Source organism: Neofelis nebulosa, chromosome 3, assembly GCF_028018385.1.
Source record: "Neofelis nebulosa isolate mNeoNeb1 chromosome 3, mNeoNeb1.pri, whole genome shotgun sequence".
Classification (NCBI taxonomy): Eukaryota; Metazoa; Chordata; class Mammalia; order Carnivora; family Felidae; genus Neofelis; species Neofelis nebulosa.
In genome coordinates this window covers 175,614,896-175,631,208 of record NC_080784.1, presented here as the reverse complement: position 1 = coordinate 175,631,208, position 16,313 = coordinate 175,614,896, and the positions used below count along the sequence as shown (strand labels likewise).

General features: G+C 44.5%; 1 long non-coding RNA gene across 1 annotated transcript in view; it reads right to left on the bottom strand.

Moving 5' to 3' along the window:
- Positions 1–12,263: 12,263 nt before the first annotated feature.
- Positions 12,264–16,313, bottom strand: part of LOC131507701 (uncharacterized) — a 72,293-nt gene continuing 68,243 nt past the window's right edge. The window contains exon 3 of the long non-coding RNA XR_009259638.1: positions 12,264–13,103. This is a non-coding gene — a long non-coding RNA (uncharacterized LOC131507701). The remainder of the gene's footprint in view (positions 13,104–16,313) is intronic.

The following is a 16,313-nucleotide window of genomic DNA, read 5'->3' as shown; positions in this document are numbered from 1 at the left end:
CAGACAACACAAAGGACTAAAAGGCATACAAATCAGCCAGGAGGAAGTCAACCTTTCACTCTTCACAGATGACATGATACTCTATTTGGAAAACCCAAAAGATTCCACCAAAAAACTGCTAGAACTGATCCATGAATTCAGCAAAGTCACAGGACATGAAAGCAATGTACAGGAATCAGTTGTGTTCCTATACACCAATAATGAAGCATCAGAAAGCAAAATCAAGGAATTGATCCCATTTACAATTGCACCAAAAAAACCCCCCATGAAACACATAGGAATAACTCTAACCAAAGAGGTGAAAAATCTATACACTGGAAACTATAGAAAGGTCATGAAAGAAATTGAAGAAGGCACAAAAAAATGGAAAAATATTCCATGCACCTGGATAGGAAGAACAAACATTGTTAAAATGTGGATACTACCCAAAGCAATCTACATATTCATTGCAATCCCTATCAAAATAACACCAGCATTCTTCACAGAGCTAGAACAAGTAATCCTAAAATTTGTATGGAACCAGAAAATGTCCTGAATAGCTAAAGCAATTTTGAAAAAGAAAACTGAAGCTGGAGGCATCACATTCCTGAACTTCAAGCTGTATTACAAAGCTGTAACCATCAGGACAGTATGGTACTGGCACAAGAACAGACACTCAGATCAATGGAACAGAATAGAGAACCCAGAAATGGACCCACAAATGTATGGCCAACTAATCTTTGATAAAGCAGGAAAGAATACCCAAAGGAATAAAGACAGTCTCTTCAGCAAATTGTGCTGGGAAACCTGGACAGCGACATGCAGAAAAATGAACCTGCAAGAAAGTGGACCACTTTCTTACACCATACACAAAAATAAACTCGAAATGGATGAGAGACCTCAATGTAAGACAGGAAGCCATCAAAATCCTCAAGGAGAAAGCAGGCAAAAACCTCTTTGATTTTGGCCGTATCAACTCCTTACTCAACACGTCTCTGGAGGCAAGGGAAAGAAAAGCAAAAGTGAACTATTGGGACCTCATAAAAAAAAAAAAGCTTCTGCACAGTTCATAAAACAATCAGCAAAACTAAAAGGCAACCTACAGAATGGGAGAAGATATTTGCAAATGACATATCACATAAACGGTTAGTATCCAAAATCTATAAAGAACTTCTCAAACTCAACACCCAAAAAAATAATCCAGTGAAGAAATGGGCAAAAGACATGAATAGACACTTCTCCAAAGAAGACATCCAGATGGCCAACCGACACATGAAAAACTGCTCCACATCACTCATCATCAGGGAAATACAAATCAAAACCACAATGAAATATCACCTCACACCTGTCAGAATGGCTAACATTAACAACACAGGCAACAACAGATGTTGGCGAGGATGCAGAGAAAGAGGATCTATTTTGCATTGTTGGTGGCAATGCAAGCTGGTGCAGCCACTCTGGAAAACAGTATGGAGGTTCCTCACAAAATTAAAAATAGAACTACCCTACAACCCAGCAATTGCACTACTAGGTATTTATCCAAAGGATACAGGTGTGCTGCTTCAAAGGGGCTCATGAACCCCAATGTTTTAGCAATACTACTGACAAGAGCCAAAGTATGGAAAGAGTCCAAATGTCCACTGATGGATGAGTGGATAAAGAAGATGTGGTATATATATATACAATGGAGTATTACTCGTCAATCAAAAAGAATGAAGTCTTGCCATTTGCAACTACGTGGATGGAACTGGAGAGTATTATGCTAAGCAAAATTAGAGAAAGATAAATATCATATGAATTCACTCACATGAGGAATTTAAGATACAAAACAGATGAATATAAGGGAAAGGAAGCAAAAATAATATAAAAACAGGGAGCAGGACAAAACATAAGAGACTCCTAAAACAAACAGAGGGTTGCTGGAGGGGTTGTTGTGGGGGGATGGGCTAAATGGGTAAGGGGCATTTAGGAATCTACTCCTAAAATCATTGTTGTACTATATGCTAACTAACTTGGATATAAATTTTAAAATAATAAAATAAATTAATTTAAACAAATTGTGCTCTCAAAGATGAGGGCCTTCTAATTGCCCAATTTCCCCAGCCCACATTCTCCTTGACTTCTCAGGAGCTCTTAAGCTGAGATCAAAGATTCTCTGATGGGGGCACCTGGTGGCTCGGTTGCTAAAGCATCTGACTCTTGATTTCGGCTCAGGTCATAATCCCAGGGTTGTGGGATGGAGCCCCACATCAGGCTCCACGCTGAGCACTGAGCATGGAGCCTGCTTAAGATTCTCTCTTCAACGACTCTATGCATATAACAACACACCATAAAAGTTTATCCATTCTCATGACTTTGTCATCAGTAAAAGTCACATTTTAGTTGTCACAGTATCTCAGAAAATCATATATATATACATCACTACCTCAAAGTCGTGGTAGTTATTAGACCTGTGGCCAGATCTCGTTACTTAATATGTGAATAAAGAAGAATCTATTAACCCTTATTGGATCTGTGTAAATGTTTTCTCCCATGCCATAGGTTGCCTTTTCATTTTGTTGATGGTTTCCTTTGCTGTGCAGAAGCTTTTCAGTTTGCTGAAGTTGTTTTACATTTTAAATTATTGGAAAAAGAAATGAAAAACAAAAAAATATTTCATGATATGCAAAAATGTGTGAAATTCGAGCTTCAGTGTCCATAGTCACTAGAACACAGCACATATGTGTGTGTATGTTGTTTATGGTGACTTCTGCCCTCAGTGACAGAATGGCTGGTTGAGACAGAGACCAAATAGCCTACAAAGGCTAAAATATTTACTGAATGGGCCTTTAGCAGAAATTTGTTGACCCTGAATTAGAAGAGTGTAAGAGTGCTGAGGACAGGGACAAGGTCTCCTCTGTGTTTCCATTACTTCAGTGCCTAGCTCAAGTCCATGGAAAGAATCGCTGATCAACAACAAAACTCTACAGGTCAAAAGATTCTACTAAGCCCCTTGTAGTATGTACCTGCCTGTTTAAGAGGCTTGGTATTTTCAATCTTATCTTTTTCTTAATCTTTTCGTCTTCAATTTTTCTCTTAGCTTCACATTCAAGGACTCACGCTCCTTTCCCTTGAATAATAGGATACCATCAGCTTATGTTTTATATTTAGCAATAGGAAAATGAGAAGAGGGCCAAATGTCTCTAGCTCAGCTTTACTGTTAAAGGAAATCACTAAGTAATGAAGCAAGCTCCCACTATAATGCTATTGCACAATGTGAATGGTGATTCAATAGAAAAAGTGATCAGAAGGAGACTACCCTACAGCCCATTTTTTCAATATGTGCTGATCAAGGGGACCTTGATTCAATTTAGTAGATGCTCCCTCAAGCTAAAGGATCAGAGTGGCCAAGGGGACACACAGCCCTCCCACAGAACAGCTCACAACAAAGAAGGTTATGCTGAAAGGCAAGGAAATAGCTAGACTCTCCTGATAATCTCCTTAAAAACAAAAACAAAAACAAAAACAAAACCTCTGTACATTACCATCCTCAAAAACAGTAGTTTCAAAAGGTGGTAATATAGAGGTGCCTGAATGGCTAGTTGGTTAAACATCTGACTCTTGATTTCAGCTCAGGTCTTGATCTCAGGGTCATGAATTCAAGCCCTGCATTGGACTCCATGGTGGGTGTGAAGTCTACTTAAAAATTTTTAAAAATAGGGGCGCCTGGGTGGCGCAGTCGGTTAAGCATCCGACTTCAGCCAGGTCACGATCTCGCGGTCCGTGAGTTCGAGCCCCGCATCAGGCTCTGGGCTGATGGCTCGGAGCCTGGAGCCTGTTTCCGATTCTGTGTCTCCCTCTCTCTCTGCCCCTCCCCCGTTCATGCTCTGTCTCTCTCTGTCCCAAAAAAAATAAATAAAAAAACGTTGAAAAAAAAAATTAAAAAAATTTTTAAAAATAAAATCAAAGGCGGTAATATGACATAGAAGAAAAGAATTAGGCTTGGAGGCAGAGTATCTAGGATGAAATTCCAATTTCCCCCTTGACAAGTTTTCTGCCAATGAGAGAAAGGTGGAAGATAACCCCTCTGAGGGCTCCTGGGAGGATTAATTAAGATGAGACATGTCAATTACAAAGCAATGTATACTTGCAGATAATACTCAGGGTGGTGATGAATGAGAGTGTTTGGTGTAGTGTGGAGTCAGAGGCCATGCTAAGCATGTTGATATGTTCTTTGCTTTGTATAAGCCTGTTCATTCATTCATTCATTCATTCATACATTCATCCATGTCTGCCACATCCAAGAAATGATTGAAAGTGTCTTTTGTTTTTACATTCAAAAACCCTTGGGATTTTTATTTATTTTTTAAGTAATCTCTATGCCCAATGTGGGGCTTGAAACTCATGACTCCGAGATCAAGAGTTGGGTGCTCTACTGACTGAGCCAGACAAGTGCCCCTTGAAGGTGTCTTACATGCATACAAGGCAACAAAAAATTTAAAAACAAGTAAATAAGAAAATAAGACTAAAGGATGGGAAAATAGGTGAGGCTGAATGAAGGTAGGAGCAAGGTAGAAAGCCAGTGCTTCCTAGACTTTGGATTTTCTGAACCAGTAAAATTTTCCCAAATACTAGGAAATGACAAAAGCATGCTATGATATTCTTTTTGCCAGGTTAAGGCATTAACTAACAAAAGTAATAATAAAAAATAAATTAATTAATTAATTTTAAAATGTAAAACAGGCCAACAAAGACTCCTACCATTGACTCTTACCATCATGTCATAAAAGACTCTTATTAATACTGACAAAGTGGGAATAACGTGATTTCAGAATACAAGATAGTCTAATTTAGTTTTATGAGATTATACATTGTTATTCATATTTTGTCTCAAATGGATGAAACACACAAGCTGGCAAAGGGTAGAAAAGGTATTTGTGAATCAATGACTTCATATGCAAAATGGCCTCAATACTTGCCAAGCAACAGATCCCTAATCTGACTAATGAGAGCATTAGTTAGTGCAAGGAGGAAGATACAAGCAGTTGCTCAAGAAAAGTTATTCTTTGTAGAACCCTAAGAGAATTGTTTTTCGTGGATTCACCTTAAAAAGACATTGTGTTAGGTATTAATATCCTCAGACTGAATAGGGCATTTTTATAAAATGTATTCCCATGATATGGGCAAATGGATGTGACAATGCAATTCAACGAAAGGAATTTTTTTTGATACAGTCCAGGCAAACTGCTCTTTGCCTGGATTGACCTGATATAGAAACTGATTTGAATGGATTCAGATTCTAGAGGGCCAGTCAGACGGTGTATCTTTCAGACAATTCACCAAATGGTGTTTTTCTTAACCAAACTTTTGACAAACATTGAATTCCTAGTTGTTCCATGGTTTTACAACCCTTTTACAGTATATCTGGAAATCAGATCCTATGTTGATAGTGAAACGTGGTTAAACAATGTGCTTTACCATTCAGCTCACCTGGAGGGGAGGACTGAACTCTTAGGACAGTTGAGAAACTGGATGAGGGCACAAAGGAGTAAATAGAGGGAAACCTTGAAAGTTTCTTTCTTTCTTTTTTTTTTTAAATATAATTTATTGTCAAATTGGTTTCCATACAACACCCAGTGCTCATCCCAACAAGTGCCCTCCTCCATGCCCATCACCCACCCCCCATCAACCCTTAGTTTGTTCTCAGTCCTTAAGAGTCTCTTATGGTTTGCCTCCTTCCCTCTCTGTAACTTTTTTTTCCCCTTTCACCTCCCTGAAAGTTTCTAATCTAAGGGAAGTATTATGTGGAACTCAATGAATCATAAATGTCATGTGTTACAAATTATATTCATTCATTCATTCAGCACCTATTTATTGAATGTCCACTACATGCTAGATTCTATTCTGTGCATTGGAGATATAGCAGTGAGCAAAGCAGAAAAAATTCTCTGCCCTCATGGGTTTGGGGGGTGGGGAAACACTACAGATAAGATACATAAGTAACAGCCAAAAAAGATACACAAGTAACATATTCCAGGGCAATAAATGCTATGGAGAAATACAGATCAGGAAGAGGGATAAGAAGTGTGTGTGTGTGTGGAGGGGGAGGGGTAGCAGTGGTTTCTATTTTCAAAAACTTGGCCAGAGAAGGCCACATGGAGAAGATACTATTTAAAAAAAAAGACTTAAGAAGGTAAACTAAGTAGGTCTAATGTAGATATCTGTGAAAGAACACACCTGGCAGAGAAGATAGTGAATCAAAGGTCCTGGGGCAAGCATATTCTTGGCAGGTATGAGGAGCCACAAGATCAATGTGTCCAAGTGACCCAAAGCTGGTAGCAGGCAATGAAGTACAGAGGTAGTGGGGAGGGGGAGGGGGGAGGGGAGTAGGAGGGTCCCATAGGGCTTTATACACCATTACAATGACTGACTTTTACTCTGGGAAACGTGGGAAGCCATGGGAGGGTTCTAAAGTAGAGCGGTGACATGGCCCAACTAATATTTTAGCAGATTCATTTGGCTGCTGTTTTAAAAATAGACTGCAGGGTGGCAAGGACAAAAGCAGGGAGACCAGTTAGCCAGCTACTGCATTTCCTGGGTGAGATTACACATTGTGTCCCAGCCATGTCATAATGGCATTTGGGATTGGCTCAAGTGGGGATCTTGCCGTGCTGGAAGCTTGGTCATTTTACCCACTCGGGTCTGGGTAAAATCCCCGAAATCCATAACTCTTACAATTTATACCAAGAAATGCTCACTGACTTTAGACAACTTCAGATGTCATAACAAAAGGTGACATATGCTATCTGACACTTGCTTAACTTGGTGCTTGACACCCAGACCCACAAAACCAGCTCAGGCGAGCAGTGGGGACCCCAAGTAAAGGCTGGATATTGTCAGAGAGCTGCATGGAACCACTGCTTGCGTAAAGAAAGTAATGATTTAACAAACAGAAGAGGAAGCTGAAAAAGGAAATGGAACCAGTACGCAGAGTTTTATCTGCTTTGTCCATAAAAGGAAATTGGACATTTCGCAGAAACCTACTCTATACAGTTCACTTTGCTCTGACTCCACATAGATTTATGTTGTCTCATCCACTGTAAGCACAAGTCTGCCATGCAGTGCAATTTTTGTTTGTTTAAATTTCTGAAATTCCGAGATCCACACTGGTTGTCTGCTCATTTTATTTTATTTTTTACTATCGTGTGTTTTTATCATCCCTGTGCCTTTCAGAAAAAGCAATCATAAGGCTCTAGTATTGTAGGCTAGACAATGTAATGTGCTCTCTGATTTAACTTCAATCCATTTTCTCCTCAATGAGGAATATTTCTTAAAGCTAATGACTTAATGTATTGTTTACATGCTAATAGTTACGCCCGGGTTGGCAGGATTTGGGAGATGCCCCAGGGTTGCTGCTGCCTCTTTCCATGTTTTAGATGCTGCTTCTCCATCTTGCACCCTTTTCCACCGACCTTGGACTTGCCTCAGAGACTTTCTCCACCTCAGGCTCCAGAAAGTCACCCCCAATTTCTGGGAGCAAGCATACTCAGTGAACCACCTTACTGTCCTAGGGTTCTTTCAATCCAGTATAATCTTAATTTCTTGCCTTTATGGGTGCCAGTTTTGGAAATAGGCCCACTGATGAAGAACGCTTAACCTTATTATGCATATTTGGAAATTAGGTGAAAACTTATCATAGCAATAATCCTTTGGGTTCCTAACAACTATGAAGATTTAAACAACTGATAGATTTAATAATAATGAGTAATTTTATTAAAGTTCTCTTTTCTACATTAACCAAAGACTTTTTCATTCTAGATTTGTATATGGTTCCCTTACCTTTTTAAAAGTAACGTGACCTCTGTTTTTTCTCTCAGCCCCTGGGCTTCCCACTTGATTTAATGGCATTAACAGCTCATTGTCTAGAGCTCGCAGCCATCTTAAAGTTGATGTTAATGTTCCTGGCCTTTGACCACGAACAATTAAATAGGCTGCAAATGACTAAATTAGGAAGTATCTTTAGGGGATGCCCCACAAGAATGATTCCTGGCAGGATTTCAGGAGCTAGTGGAGGTTGTCACACAAGGAATGGTGGCAGCCGTGATGTTGATGCCTTCCCATCAGGGTTTTCACTCACTGAGCCAAAAGGCCAGTAAATGCCCCACGTGGGGAAGAGCTCTACACTCCTGTTCCTGGGTCACATCAGTCAAGAAAATTAAGGGCCTGGAACAAAGTCACAGCCATGTTTAGCCCCACTCCCTGCTTAGTGTTGTTACTGGTGACTTCACTATCAACAGAACACCTTCCTGGGCAGCCAGAGAGCTCTCTGTCGCTGTCACCAAGGCCCTGTGGCCCCAGCTTCAGGCATGGTGTTGTACCTGCCCTGCTGGGAGTTGTGCAACTGCACCACAAGGGCAAGGAGCTCCTTGCACTTGGCAAGTACAAGCTGGGTGGTTAGCTCTTGCCTTTCCGCTCTAACTGGGACAACATGGATGTCCCTTCCCTGTTTGACAGTCTTCATTCTGCTATCCCAGGTGTCACCATCAGTTCCAAAGTCCCTTCAACTATTTCTCCAGATCTGCTAGAAATGAGTGCAAATGAGGTTGATGGCAGGCTATCCCCATTCTCTGAGACAAGGCTTTACAGAAAAAAAAAACAAAATTGAAAATCCTTAATCACATAATATAAGGAGGTTCTGTATCCAGGAAGCTAAAAGTATAAAATTCCTCATTATCATTTCAAGGGCACCAAATGGCCCTGGAAACTGGAAAAGTGATACAGAAATCACTGCTTCTCACAAGGCCATGGCCCTTCCCTAACCCAGGTTGGGGTCAGGGCAAATGGTAATTTGCCACTAAGTTGTAACTCTGAGCTGTAATGTGCTAGATTTCAGCAGTGGGGTGGGGGGAAGGAAGGTTTCCCCTCCACGTCTCAATAATACGAGAGACTTGGGTCTAGGTACCCCCCTGCTCCCCGCACCCCTTCACTTTCTACCTTGGTGGCCTGATGAGCACCCCATGTGGACTAAGTTTTCCTGCACTCTAGACCTGGGGTGTGGATGGAGTAGGGGTGAAAAGGGCTAGTGAGGAAGGGAAAAGGGAGTGGAGTGGCAGGACGGGAGTGGGTTCTAGCATCCAGGATGTTCTGTGTGCAGTGCCCAGTCTTGGCCTGACCCCACCTCCCAGGGGCAGTGGCTGGCAGGCATGGCTGTTAGGTCATTGTTTCAACCATCGTCTGGCAGGATATGTATGAAAGGCAGTTTGGGGGTGTCAGTGAAATGGATGAGAGTGTACCTGTCTTGACATCGCAGCACTCTGGAGGTAGGTGTCTTCAGAAGGCTGCTGCAGAGAGGGAATGAGACTGTACAGGGCATTGGAGATAAAGATGTGAAATAATCATGGTGTGATCCACGAGACAACAATATGGCTTAACTGGTTTACCTCGTCTTGTAACCTAATGAAGAATAATTTCCACAACCCAATAAATGTTCTAATCATCAAAGTATTAAAGCCTGTATGTACTCTTCACTACTCTTAAAAAAAAATTTGAGGCTAAGTACACAAATAACTGTGCTATAACAAAGAATGAGCTGAGTGCTACAAGAGAGGTACACGGTGGCAGGAGAGAAAGTGTGTTACAAGTGGCTTTGGATCTTGGGAGGTCCCAGTACCTACTAGCTCTGTCGCTACCATGAGGCATTAACCTCTTAGTTTCCTCCTTAGTCAAGTAGGATTTAATAATCTCTATACAGCAGAATATTTGTTAGGATCAGAGACAATATATGCAAAGTGCCTACCACAGTGTCCCAAGTAGCCTGGCCCCTCTACAAATAACTGCTACCACTCTTACAAGAATTTTAAATCAAGCCGTGGATAAAACTTTTGTGTCCCACTTAAATATACCTTCCCTGAAAGGGAGCATTCAGAGGAATGGGATCAAGGAATCCCAGGGTTCTAATCGAAAAGGCTTCAAGAGTTTCAGTTAACTTCGAGGCACACACGGCTCGGGTTGGGGACCAGGCGAGAACCTTGGATTTCTATTTGTCTCCGGAGCCACGGTATAGATGGCCAGTAGTTGAGGTCTACATTCACACCAGCGTGCTAAGCATTTTACATGCACTTTCCCACTTTATCTTCACAGTGGTCCTACAAAGCGTGTATCTGTCCCATTACACAGGTAAGAGAATGAAGAATAGAGGTCCAGCAGCTTGCCTAAGCCACCCCAGTGGTGGAATCGGGATTGGGGTTTAAGTCCAACCCTGCAGCCCAAACTCTCAGCCACTACCCTAAAGTCGGCTTCCAGCTACACTGAGCTCAAACAATCCTGCAAGAGGCCGCCTGGCTTCTCCACCGCCGCCCCCTTCAGCGGCTGCCTTACCCGCCGCGTCCCACTCTCTTCCCGCTCTCCCGTTCCTGATTACTTGTCGCTGGGGTTGATGTCACGTCCCCTACTTCCCTCAGATCCTCTCCGCCCCCCCCCCCCCCCCCCCCCGGTGAAACTGCCCCGATTTACCTGCTGGGACAGGAATTTGGCAGGTTTGCCCTTTCCCTGCCATCCCCTCATCCTGGGAGACCACTCCCCGCCCCCGCCCCCCTCTTCCATCTCCCGGGTCTCTTTTTCCACCCCGAGGCCGCTGGGAACTTCCCCGAATCCCACTCTAGGGCAAGTGCAGAGAGGGGAGGAGAGGATAGGCGAGGGGTGTGTGAGTGTGTGTGTGTGTGTGTGTGTGCGCGCGCGCGCGCGCGCGTGCTTGCGCGCGCTGGACCGGCGGGAGGGAAGAGGCGCCGGATCGCGCGGCTGCGTCACCCGCGCAGTTCAGAAATGGGGCTGACTGGGGTTTCATTGGGGGACGACACTTCAGCCTTCGCTGTTTCCCTGAGCCGCTGATTTTCCTGTCTCGCCTGCCAGCGCCCCACAAAATGGCCCTGCCTCGGTTCACTCCTTGCCTTTGTGTGCAACCCTGGGACAGGAAGAAGGGGTGATGGGGAGAAGGGCCAGGTGGCTTGGCCGCCCTCCTGTGCTCCGCGCGGTTTTCACTGTGTCCATTTCGCGAGGCGAAAGCGAGGGTGCAGATGAGGCGACGCTAGCGCGGGGCAGCGAAGGGCGGGCTGGCGGTGCCACCTGCTGAGAGCGCAGCGGGACGCGAGCGGCTGGCAGCACCACCTGCTATAAATAGGCTGCCGAGGACAGGGTGTGCGACCGCACATCCCGCCGCGAGGGCCTTCATCACGCGCGGGGCCCCGAATCCCCGGAGCCCAGGCGGACGGCGGGCCAGGACCCTGCGTCGGGGCTGGCTGGGGCGGCGCCCCGACACCCCCGCCCCCCACCCTCCGGACTGGCGGGCTGAGGATGGGCCGTCCCGCAGGGGAGAGGCACAGAGAGGAGGGAGGCCGCGGCGGACCCGCAGTGCAGCAGCTGTTGCCCGCGTGGGACTCGCCTGTCCCGGCCGTGCCGCTCGCGCAGAGTCACAAGGCGCAGAGGGGAGGGAGGGAGCACCGCGTCCCCCTCTCAGGTCCCTGGGGACCGACTTGGGAGATCCCGGCTTCTGCCCTCCCCTCGCCTCCCCCGCGCTCGCCCAGCCCGGGGAGGAGGAAACGCGAGCCGCGCGCAGACACCTCCCCCTCCTCCTCCTCCTCTGCCGCCGCCGCTGCCGCCGCCGCCGGCGCAGCCCCCGCGCCACGGTGCCTGTTGCTGCGGCCGCCGCGGGACCCGCCGGGTCCTCAGCCCGGTGAAGAAGAGGCGGGAGCCGAGCGGAGGGGATCCCGGCCGGCCCCCCGCGGCGGAAAAGCGCAGCCGGCCCGGCACGATGGGCGCCCCGCCCGCGCAGGCCGGCCCCACGCCGCCCCCGAGCACCTGCGCGCCCCGGAGGGGCCCCGGGCTCTGAGCGCGCCGCGGCACAGGTAGGTGCTTTCTGGGTCTCCCGCACCGCCCGCGGTATCTCGCCCCCCTCCCCCCCGCACCCAGAGCCTGAGCTCCCCGGCCGGCGAAGCTGGAATTCAGCGGCCCAAGGGCGTTCTTGCCGCGCTCGCCGCACCGGGGGCTTCCGGGGTGGGTGGGGTTCATTGCCACCTCCTCGCCCCCTACTTGGACGAAAGTGAAACCTTAAAGTTCATAACCACCCAGGAGCTCCCACGGGCACCTTCCTCCTGCCTCCTTTCACTCCTGCTGGCTCGGTATCCACCCCCTCCCGCCAAATATCTCTGGGGCTGTTGTGTTTGTAGGGTGACCGGATTAGGAGGAGAGTGGTCAAAGTGACCCCATATCATCCTTTAAAAGTTCAGGGTACTTTGCGGTAGTAACTTTGGCAGCTCCACCGGAGCGCACAACATTTCTTTCTATGGGCACATCCTGTACCAGTCATTTTGAAACCCTGCTTAATTGTTTCTAGCAGCTTCCTGATGGGTCTGTGATTATGAGGCTCCTCAAACTTAAGCACACACTGTTGTTGTTTTAAGAGATTGTTTTCTTTGAAATCCACCTAGAGGTGGCTTTACCTGTTGTTGTTATTTTATTTAAAATATGTTATTCTCTGAAAGTGGCTTAAAAAGGAAAAGAAATTGAAAGTGGTGATTGTTCCTCCCACCGAACAGTTTAATTTTCAGAGTGCTTTACATTAATGGATATGTGTAGATGTCTCATTCTTCCTTTTAGATGGTTGGATGATTGCACTTATTAATATACTCAGACTTTAAAAGAGCATTTTGGGATGAACTGGTTTAAATGGCTCACGCCAGGAAACTCTGTTATCTCTACAAATCCAGACTTCAAAACTCTTGGCACTGTACTTAAGCTGAACTGCAGGGATCTTGACAGAAACCCCTTCCTCTGGAAAGCAGACTCTCATTCCCTTCCCAGTTTTGATGCAGTTGGTAAGAGTTGAAGCATAGCCACCCCTGGGTTTTGTTATGTTTTCAGAGCCTGCTCTGGGTGGGAGGGGCAGAGGGTGGAAGACTGACTGGAGACCTGTGGTTAAGAGCCTGGGTATCCACCTTGCTAAATGACTCTCCTGTGTTTCCGGGCTCTTCATGTTCTATTACTCTGTTGGGTTAGGGATCCCCGAAGCAGCTAGACTTGTGATGCCTTCTCTTGCTTGGGGCGGAGGTGTTCCTCATGATCAGCTCTTTCCTGAGAATCCTGAAGATTGTCTGAAGGAATAAGAACATTGCATGAAACAGTTTGTATAAAAAAGGATTGACTGCTTTGCAAACAAGTGTTGTAACAACTGTTTGAAATGGAATGCTTATCACAGTCTTGAATCTCCCTGTTTTTCTTTCTTTCTTTCTTTCTTTCTTTCTTTCTTTCTTTCTTTCTTTCTTTCTTTCTTTCTTTCTTTCTTTCTTTCTTTCTTTCATTCTTTTACCAGTGAAATTAGACCATAAAAAGGGCTTTCTCCTGAGATTTATCTGTAAGTAACCATTGGCATAATATGAGCTCCTGGATTGTGGACACAGTTGTGAATTAAAGGGTGCATGTGAAATGTTTAGGGGATATTTTCCAAAGTGAACACAAGAGGAGTATCCTGAGACTATTAATTGAGTGCAAGGAGATGTAAAAGGGACTAAGTGTGGCTTACATCAGTAAATAAAATCATCAGGTGATAATTAAAATAAATGTCTTTATATTGATCTTTCCAGGCATTTGCAAACCAGTAAAATGGGGGGAAATTCGTTGGTGTGTTATAAGTTTTATTAACGTCGAATTAAAGTTTTGCAGATGGGACTCCTGCCATAGTCTACCACTGTCTTTCCCACTGAGAGCTCTGGGGATTTCCCTTTCACCATGATAGCATTTCTGGTTGGGTGCAGTTGTATCAGTATTGGGATGACTTTTCTCCCCATGACATTGTTGTCACAGTACGGGAGGCTATGAGGAAGGAGTGAGTGACTCTGAGGAAACTCAGCTTGCCTCTTCTCCCTGATTATCCACCTGTCAACAGACAGTCTTTGTCGCCCATTTCCCGAAAAGGCAGCCTTGACCAGAAAGGCTGCCTCACACTCAAATACATCCTGTTGGAGCCAGGTGTGGGTGGGCGCCTCCTTTCTGCCAGATCTTCTAGGACCTTCTAGGACGTACCATGGGTAAGCAGTGCTGCGCCAAGCCCCCCATTCACACCAGCTTGTCCAATCATTATGGCGCCAGGAGTAGGGATGCCTGCTTGAGAGGATTCTGTCTTTGAATATGCCTTTAATTTTATCTTGTCAAAATGACAACTCCCTCAGGCCCCTTTTCCTCTTTTCATGGCGGCATGTCTCCAAGTTCCCCAGCCTCTGTTCTTTACACTCCCCAGATGACCTAAGTCTGCTTATGTGTTGGCATGGTTTGCTTTACCCTTTTCCCTGTTTGCTGGGCTGCACTTCTTAAGTATAATGGCCACGTTAGTCCCAACATGTGACATGTTTTTCAGCCCTTTTCTTTTGTTGAACATTAAAATTTGGAGGATCAGAGTCTGTTTGTTAAAGTGACAGGGAGTCCACTCGGGGGATAAGCAGTGTTGGGTTTGTAGCCCCCTGGTGATGGCAGAGGATTTAGGTTTTCAGAGCAGAACTGGTGCCTTACTGTTGCCTTTGCTAACTTTTATCTTCATTTTTTCTTTTCCAACCCCACATTCCCCACGTCTGGTTAAAAAGATTTTTTTAGAGACACGAAGGTTTCTATTTTCACAATTTTTGACATTTTCAAGCTGGGATTTCCATTTGATGGGTTCTTAGATTTTAAGGGCAAGTGTTGGTTTTCAGGTTTTGAATGTTTAGAAAAGAATTTGTCATATTTGGGCCATATGAAAAATCATGACACTTGGGTTTCAGTAAAGCTGTGCAGAATGTAGGAAATACGTTTTAGCACCAATAAAGGGGCATTTAATTTTGAGTATGCCTGTTTCCTTTGTGACAGGCAGAAGTATTTTTCTCTTAAAAAGAGCGTGTACTGGGACACCTAGCTGACTCGGTCAGAAGAGCATGTGACTCTTGATCTTGGGGTTGTGAGTTTGAGCCCCATGTTGGGCATAGAGATTACTTAAAAATAATATCTTGAAAAAAGAGAGTCTACTTATTTAACAATACATTATTTATGATCAGTAAATCTAAGCTTCCAAAGAAGGTAAGTACTTATGAGATTGTTGTCAAACTTAATGAATTTATACATGTAAAGTTCTTAGAACAGTGCCAGATACATGGTGAGCACACAATGCATATTACTTATTGCTATTATTATATCATACCTTATATAATATATTGTTATATTATGCTTACTATTATATGATACCTTATGTATATAATACCTATATTATAACATAAGGTATAATTTTGACATTACATTTGGATTAATGAGACCAAGCAAAATTTAGATAGAGAGATATTTTAGAGTTATTCCCTTCTAGAGATGTTTATATTACAAAGAACAGATATTTGGGCATAAGACAAATCCTACCTTCACCATTAGCCAGGGGACCTTTATAGAAAATGGGGATGATAAAACATACTTCTCAGAGTTGTAAGAATACAGAAGATCATATATGTAATGTCCCAGAAGAGGTGGTTGGTCAGTAAGTATTCCTCTAGCAAAGGGGTTAAGAGCAAGCACGAAGTCTGGAGTGGAAGGATCTGGGTTCAAAACTTGGTTCTGCCACTTGTTGCTAGTATGACCTTGGGCAAGTGACCTTATTTCTCTGTGCCAGCAATTTCTGTCTCAATCTCTTGTCTTTAAGTTGGAGGTGATAATGGTAAAAGTCCATTAGAGTCCTTATTTACATATGATACTAATCGTCTTTATTGTCCGGGGTTGTTGTAAGAGCTAAATCAGTTAACAGTCACACAGTAAGTGCTATTATGTGTTAACAATTATTATTATTATTATTGGGAGAATAAGTTAAAGCAGCCATGCCGGAGGGAAGTGTATGCATAATCCCTGAAGGCTGCTAGGACCCCCACTCTCACCCCTTCATCCTCTTCCGTAAAGTAGCAGAGAATACAAGAAGTGGCCATGGCATTCTAAAGGACTAGTCTAGTCTTAAATTGGCTCTGTTTCATGTAGGAAGGAAGTCATTCAAAACATCAGTACTTTACGTGTCAATTTAGAAAGGTGCATACCGGGGCTGGAGCAGCCTTGGTGATGAAAAGGTTGGATCCGCCAGCTCCAGGAGCTCTGTGTGATGGCTCTGTGTGAAAAATAGCCTACCACGCAAAAGATCTTTGGAGCCCAAGGGCAATTCCTAGGTAGCAGCACACTGCTCTGATTGGGCGGGATTCGGGGACAAATAGTGGAGCCACGCCACAGTGATCTTACTGCATGAGATTAGAGTATTTGGGTAGCAGAATAATTCTGTTCAGCCGTGTTCCCACTCTATCTGGGGTGAAGAA